The 7,638-nt window shown below is 40.7% G+C and overlaps 1 pseudogene across 1 annotated transcript; it reads right to left on the bottom strand.

Moving 5' to 3' along the window:
- Positions 1 to 918: 918 nt before the first annotated feature.
- Positions 919 to 2,545, bottom strand: LOC311012292 (BTB/POZ domain-containing protein KCTD12 pseudogene; annotated as a pseudogene). The gene has a single exon. The product of its transcript is annotated as a BTB/POZ domain-containing protein KCTD12 pseudogene (transcript).
- Positions 2,546 to 7,638: the final 5,093 nt, after the last annotated feature.

Below are 7,638 nucleotides of genomic sequence, written 5' to 3'. Positions count from 1 at the left end.
ATCTGACAAACCAATGATTCATTTTGCAAATTCTTTTTTTAACTCATTTGTTCAAGTACACTTCAACACAGCCCACTCAAAGCCCCTTCTTTTGATTCGACTTGATCCTGGGATCGTTTGGAATTGAGCCCCAGGATCCCACAAGGGAACAGACATTTGATTACTGTACTACTGTACCGCTAAAGAGAAAGCCCCCTCCTCCTTCCCATCCTGCCCACGGGAGATAACAGAGCTCTTCTGTGTTGCAGAAAAGGACACTCTGCTCTTCTCTGCCAGATTGGCTACTAAGTTCTGCTTTAGGCTACAATTTGGTGGTATGTGTCTTCATTTGGGCTTGAAGTGGTCATAAAATATACTGAAGGAAAACTTGAAACTGTGGGGAACATGTATGATAATCAGTTTACATAATTCACATGAATATGAGAAACCTACAGTATATGAGGAGCACCGACAACGCAAAGAGTTCTTCTTCCTCAATTTGATTTTTAATGATGTTCAATATGCAGAAATGTGTGACCATCTTAGCACCGTGACCGATGGGAACCTTCACTTGGTAACACATCGTCCCCCTCTCTCCTGACCTTGACCAAATTTTATGTTAAAAATAATACAATAGGACTTAATTCAGGTCACAATTGTTTTTTTGGTGACATTTTTTCTATTTAGGTCCTCACTTATTCGGTGGGTGGATTTGAGCTCTTATGTCCATAATAGATCAATAAGCCAGGTCAGTCTGGCTGATCACTCAATAACATTCATCAAAGAAACAGTTTAAATTAAAGAGCCCATATGGTTTTATAAACTTCTAACATTCCTTCACAGAAAAATGATCTTGAACACTGGGGACCTGAGAAGAACAACGTATTAAGACATCCGTCTGAAATCAGTTTTCACAGTGAAGTCAAGGGGACGATGTGGTGGATAGTGTAACATTGTCTCACTTTATTTGCCGTATATTTATATCCAAAGAGAAAACAAGGACAACAGAACAGCTCATATATGGCACATAACAATGAAGCGCTGTATCCCAACACACTGTGATACTGTATGTGTGGTTGATATCATCAAGTTAAACAAAAAGGGTTATACAAACAAAAGTATCATACCAGGAAGCAAATTGCTATCTTCCTTATCCACCTATCCATTAAAAGCTGCAGAGGCCATTTCAACAGTAGGACATTTACAATGCACATGTCCTAGTTAATGTGTAGCAGGGACCAACAGGAACCAAGACATTTCTGCCAGTAACAACTCAAGAACAAAGCATTCTCTGTAAAAGTAATAACCAAACCAAACTAGGCAACAAAAATAACACAGAGCAGGACACAGGGAATTATAAAAAGTAAAAAAAAATAAGTCATTTTATTTTTATTCCTCACTAACCAATTAGATTAGATTACGTTTGAGTTTGGAGGAAGTCCTCTTCTTGCCAAATACAGGAGGACATGGCAGAAACATTAAACTTTGGCTGATCACAGAGCAGGGTGTGCCAGAAAAAACCCACAAAAACCTGAAACTAGACACGTTAATCAAAGTATTAAGTATTGTAGCTGATGATTGCTTCAACTGTTACAAAGCATGAATGCACCCTGACATTACTGTTCGTTCATCGGGAGAAAACGTACTCGGTGTAACTGGTCCACAGTTTGTCCTCCCCCGGGTCGCTGCTGCCGTACGAGCAGGTACCGGTCGAGTTGCAGGCCACCATGTGGAAGCCGACCTCGGCCAGTCGGTCAAACGCCTGCTCCAGAAAGTTGTACTTGAGGTAATACCTGGCGGTGTATCTGTCAGGCGGGCGGTCCGGGTCGCGGCTCTCGTTCAGGGTTTCTCCGAAGACCTCTTTAGCCAGAGAGATCTTGCTGCAGACGGTTATTCTGGCGACCCTGCGGAATTTGGCGTCCGCCTGGATGTCCCTCCCGATGGTGTAGCTGCCCCTGTACCCGATGGTGATATAGCCGGCGGCGGCCCCGGGGGAGCGCGGAGTCCTGTCGGAGGAGGAGGAGGAGGTGACCGGGCTGCTGAGCTCAGCCTCCTCCGGCTCCCCGCTGTCCTCCGTGTCCGAGCCGGACTTGCTGGCTGCCGCCAGGCGCCTCGACAGCTCCGGCAGCTGGAAGAAGTCCGCTTCTTTCTGCAGCCGCCTCCTCTCTTTGAAAAACTCTGGCAGGAAGAGCTCGGAGTCCCGCAAATAGTCCAAAATGTAGCGGAACAGAAAGCCGTCCCGGTCGATGAAGAAGCGGCCCTTGCTGTCTTTTGGCAGGTCGCCCGGGCAGCTCCGGGTGAACTTGGTCCACAGGACGGAGTTGGGGACCGCCGTGAGAGTTTCAAGTCGGGTCACATACACCTGCCCGCCCACGTTCAGCTCCACGATCTCACCGAAAGTTTGGCTGTCGGTTTGTGCCATCTCTCACTGTCTGTATAACTGTATAACGAGGACGGATAGTTTGAGTATCCGTACTGTCCAAAAAAAATGTTTGTATTGGTTTGGCTGCGTGGGAGGAGAAGGAAAGGACGGCCAACAGAGACATTAACTGTTCACGGGAAGGCTCTGAGAAAGCATGATGCCTTCAGGAGCCCCATGTAAGCCCCAACATCCGAGTTGCATACAGGGAAGGGGCCAAACGGGCATACCTCAAGTAGGCCACTGTAAAAAATATATTGTAAAATTATTGTGTAACCTCTGGTTAGCTTAGCTTAGCATACTGGAAACATGGAGAAACTGTAGCCTAGCTCTGTCCAAAGGTATACAAACCCTGCAGACCAGCGCCTGAACGCCATATTTCTACTTGTATGCGTTAAACAAACAATATTAGAAAGTAGCCTATCATTTTGCATTACTTGTGCTGTGAGTTTGTTTTAGTTGATTAGACCCACCTCCCCATACCCTCCTTCATACTTCACAACACTTCACTGGGTCATATTGTACTTTATACTCACTACATTTTTGACACCACCACAAATTTAAAACATACAGAGTTTATACATTTGGATGCATTGTTAAAATTTCAACTATATCAACACAAAAAAAAAAGAAGTAAAAGTACTTAAAAAAACTCAGTCAAGTAAAACAATTGATCGGTTACTTTTTTTTTGCACATTTTTCAATAGCATATAGGGAAACCATTTAACCATCATGGATGTTGAATGTCTTTATTGCTTGCCCTACATCCTTGATGACAGGGCAAGTCAGGACATGTTTATGTCTGTAACAGGATAGTGGCACAATATGAGATGTGCAGAAACAGATACAGTGTGGTCTGACTGATCAGAAGATGTCAAAAGTCGTCAAAAGATACTTCCTTAATTTACAAGAAGTAGAAAAGCTATTATTATGATGAAGAAGGTACCAGTCACATAAAAGGAGTAGAGTGATTATAAACAATAATGATATTTAGGGTCAACACATCACACATATTAATTTAAATTTTAAATCCTTATCAGCCTTGCAAACGGCAGTTTTACATCAGGCTCCATTTAGAGCTGTGGGTGATCTGGAGCTTTCCATCATGTCACATGATCCTCATCAGCAGGGGTCTGCACAGTTGTCATGTAATAATATTTAAACAACTAAAAAAAATGAATGTAATTAATTACATGTTCTGTGATTAATTGATCTAAATTGATACATACATGTTTTGCCGTGAAAGTATTTTAAAATAAATGTTGGCAGATGAGTGTATAAATGAATAATTGACATTCTAGACTTAAAAATTAAAAGTCTCTTTTATTTCATATTTTTCATTTATCTAAGGTTTAAGTCAATCCATAACATTTTTATTCCAAAGAAAATATAAGGCATCTTAGGCCACCATTATAAATGAAATATAACAAGAGATGAACTCTCCCTTCGACGTGCACTATTTCTCAGATACTGTGTCCCAAAACAAAATCAGGCACCAAAGATTATAAGCATTTTCTATTCCAGGGCTTAACATTTTCATTTTATTGAACAAAGACGATCAAAAACAAGAGTCCCATTTACCCCACTTTGTTGGATCAAAAGATGCTATCTGTAAAGCCTCTGATAACCCCCTGTCCACCAAAATGAATGCCTGGTCGAGTGTGGCTTGATGAGGCTAGCTGCTAGCGGTAGCATCAGGGGCTGTGCTAGCTTGGACCAACCTCCGGGTTCACTGCTAAATGCTTTGCTTTTCAAGGCATGATGTACTCCGATGGTAGGAAGTAGTCAGGGACGTAGGCTATGAATCTGAACACATTATGTTATTGCCATTCTCCAGCTGGCCGTCCCCAAAATGCACCAGAAAATCCCATCTACCAAGTTCAGAATTTTCTGGGGGCGGAACCCCAAACCCCCCCTTCTCAATTTGCACCCACTTTTGCATAAATAGGGAGGGGTGGGGTCTTTATGCATCTGTGCCCAGGAGGATGGTAGTTTATAATCCATCACTGTATTAATTTCTGTGATTACTTAATCCAAATGAACCCATTATTCGACTGCCCGAGTATAATCCATTTATTTTTGTGAGCTCTTCAGGAAATCTTGTCCATGTTGGCATAAAAAATTGGGTTTAGAAAAATAATATAATTGAAACAACTGGTCAAACTCCATCTGCAGGAAGACTTCTCAAAGGCTTCAGCTTCCTTGGATCTTGAGGTGAGATTGTTTTGTCAATGCACTTATAATGTCCTCTGGCTGGTATTATAGGTCTTTGCAATTCATTATCAGTGTTTGTGGTCACTGTTTTTGATGCATTATTTGCTGTTATGCATCATGGGCTTTAAAGTTGAACTAAAGGTGAGGGTTTTATTTCAGGAAAATCAGGGAAAAGGTGTTGCATTAATTGTCATATTTGCCCTGCAGCATTTTTGTCTGGTTCTACCAGCAATCAAACTCCCCCTTAGGCCTCACACGTTTGAGGCAAAGACTACATTGTGTCAAGGCTGAAAACATCACCATAGCTACAAGTCAATCCTTTATTTCCACGATTAAATGCAAGAAGCCAACTTTCCTGTATATCAGAGGGGAGTCGTATAGAAAAACCAAAGGTCAGCACAATGTACCAAACAACCTCTACGTTAAAAGGGTAAAATAAAGCTGGTCTGACTGATCTGTGGTGTTCCCACAATCCCTTGAAAATACTTCCTCAAATCCACATAAGTCTTAACCCAAGATTGATTTCACCTTAACACCAAAGGACTCTTTGATCTAGTCTTGAAGTGCAGTGTTGGCTATATTCATATTCCAGCACACATATCAGCATATCTGCGACAATTATCACTCATATTCTGAGTAACTGATCTGATATCTGAGATGTTGAATTGTGTTTGATGCAAAAAAGCATCAGCTCGAGAGAAAATTTTGATTCACCTCCAATGTGGGATGTGAAAAACAACACTGAACGATGTAGAAACACAGCAGCAGCTTGCAGAAATGTAAAGTATGTCAAAAAAATTAAAATAAATCAGTCATAGTGGTGTGTGTAGTAAAATTGCTGTTGATACAGTTGTAGGCTACAGTGTGATTATCGAATAAATCTTGTCTAGTAGAAAATGTACCTTTTATCTGAGCATTCATTTAAGGATAGCACATATTAATTAAAACATATATTACGGTATATTCATTCCAAATCCCAGAATAATTTTGGCTTACATATTCAGTGAATACAAACAATCTCAAACAAAGCAGAAACAGACTTTATATAATTGTTCAGTTGTATTATTTGATACATTTTGATCCAAACACAATGGAATTAAAACACTTAACTTTAGTAATGTTTAAGCTTTTATCAGCTCATCGCTAACTCCACCATATTAGACATTATAACCATTTGGTGGCTGATGTTCATGTCCAACTTTTGCAGCTGAATGCACACAAAATTGTTGCGTTTCTGACACTTGAGGTTTTTGTTTTAGGTATGCAGTGTCACACGGCCTTATGTTTGGATTAGAGCGACATCTAGAGTACAACACATGAAGAAGCAGGCTGTTGTTTGTATCCTTCACTTTTTCTGTATAAAATAGAAACACTAGGTTTGTTTATTGCAGATGAGTTTCTTTCCTTATTCCTAAGACACAAAGTCATCCTCTGCCGAGTCTCAACTTCATTCCTGGCTTATCACAGTTAAAGGTTACCATTTTTCTCACAGTCCGGCAGAAGATAATTTGATAGTGGAAGTTGTAAAGTTGATCTTTCCAGCCGTTTCCTAGAGAATGTGAAGGTCAAGAGTAATGGCAGCTTGTTTGCACATCATATGGGTTCCTCTCAGAGACAATTTGTATTCATCTGTAGTTTATAATATTTCTAAAGCCATACATCATGTTGTCTTGAGGGTCGTTGATCCCAGCAGGAGACATTTTAATGATAATCTGATTGGGCACAGACCTCGTCAATTTTACTACTCAATTCCCCATGTGTATCCACTATGGATGTGTGCATGATTAGTTGGCGTGGGACATCAATATCATAAAAATCCACTATTAAGAGGTGGTGAAAGACTCATCACAAGCCCTGCAATGACCCTGAGATGGACATTGTGGAGTTAATGAAAGCCTCCATACTGGTCCAGTAACTGGTATCATGGTTCTGAATGCATAGAACCATCAGGAATTCCTGGTTTCACATAGTAACATTGATTAAAGCTACAACAACAATATTGTATCAATGAAAAACATGTTTATAAAACATGGGAAAGAGACATTTAAACTTCAAACTGAAGTATTTAAATGAGCGTAAAAAATAATGACTGCCTCACTCATGCAGGATGCTGATGGAGGCACAAATCTGGAGATCCAGACCAGCTTGATGTTCATGATCGAGATGCTGCTCTCCTCCTCCTCCTCCTCCTCCTGCTCTCCTCCTCCTCTTCCTCTCTCTAAAAGACAATTGTAAGAAAAAGGGAGTTAAAGTCTAAGAAATCACATGGGCAGATTTTCATTCATCACAAAATCAATTGTGATGACAAGAAATATACTGATACTCACTTTTTTCATGTAAGAGTTCAAACTTGCCCTCCTCCTCCTCCTCCTCCTCCTCCTCCTCCTCCTCCTCCTCCTCCCCTCCTCATCTTACACAAATACAGACAAGGAGTTAAATTAATACCAGAATAAAGGTGACTATATGAATTACATCTCATTTGGCTAATAACAAGATATTTACCTGTAATACGAGAGGGTAACATTGCCCTCCTCCTCCTCCTCTCCAACTTTTCTTAAAACCTGAGAGAGAGAGAGAGAGAGAGAGAGAGAGAGAGAGAGAGAGAGAGAGAGAGAGAGAGAGAGAGAGAGAGAGAGAGAGAGCAAGGGAGGATGGGGGAGACAGACCAATCAGCTCCATGTATTCACCTCAGTGATGAATTATAATGTTGTCTATCTTACATCAATTTAATTCAGCTTTGAATGAGGATTCACATTAAATAGTTACTATGTGTGTGGTTAAACACTAAACGATATAATAAAGTGAATGAAAGTGAGTGTTTTGGTGTGTTTTAATGTCCACAGGCTGTAATCCGTCTGGTCATGATGCTGCAGCGCCCTCCATTGGTCAACACTTGAAAAAACAAGCTTTGTGCCCTCATTGTGTGTCTATTTAAATGTCTCAGTCACACACACAAGACATGCTGATTTTAATGTCAAAATATTTATTTAAATTCAATATAGCATCTCTGCAGCCGTGAATACAAG

This window comes from Eutrigla gurnardus, assembly GCF_963514095.1.
Source record: "Eutrigla gurnardus genome assembly, chromosome: 1".
In the NCBI taxonomy this organism is placed as follows: domain Eukaryota; kingdom Metazoa; phylum Chordata; class Actinopteri; order Perciformes; family Triglidae; genus Eutrigla; species Eutrigla gurnardus.
This window is presented reverse-complemented; position numbering and strand designations above follow the sequence as displayed.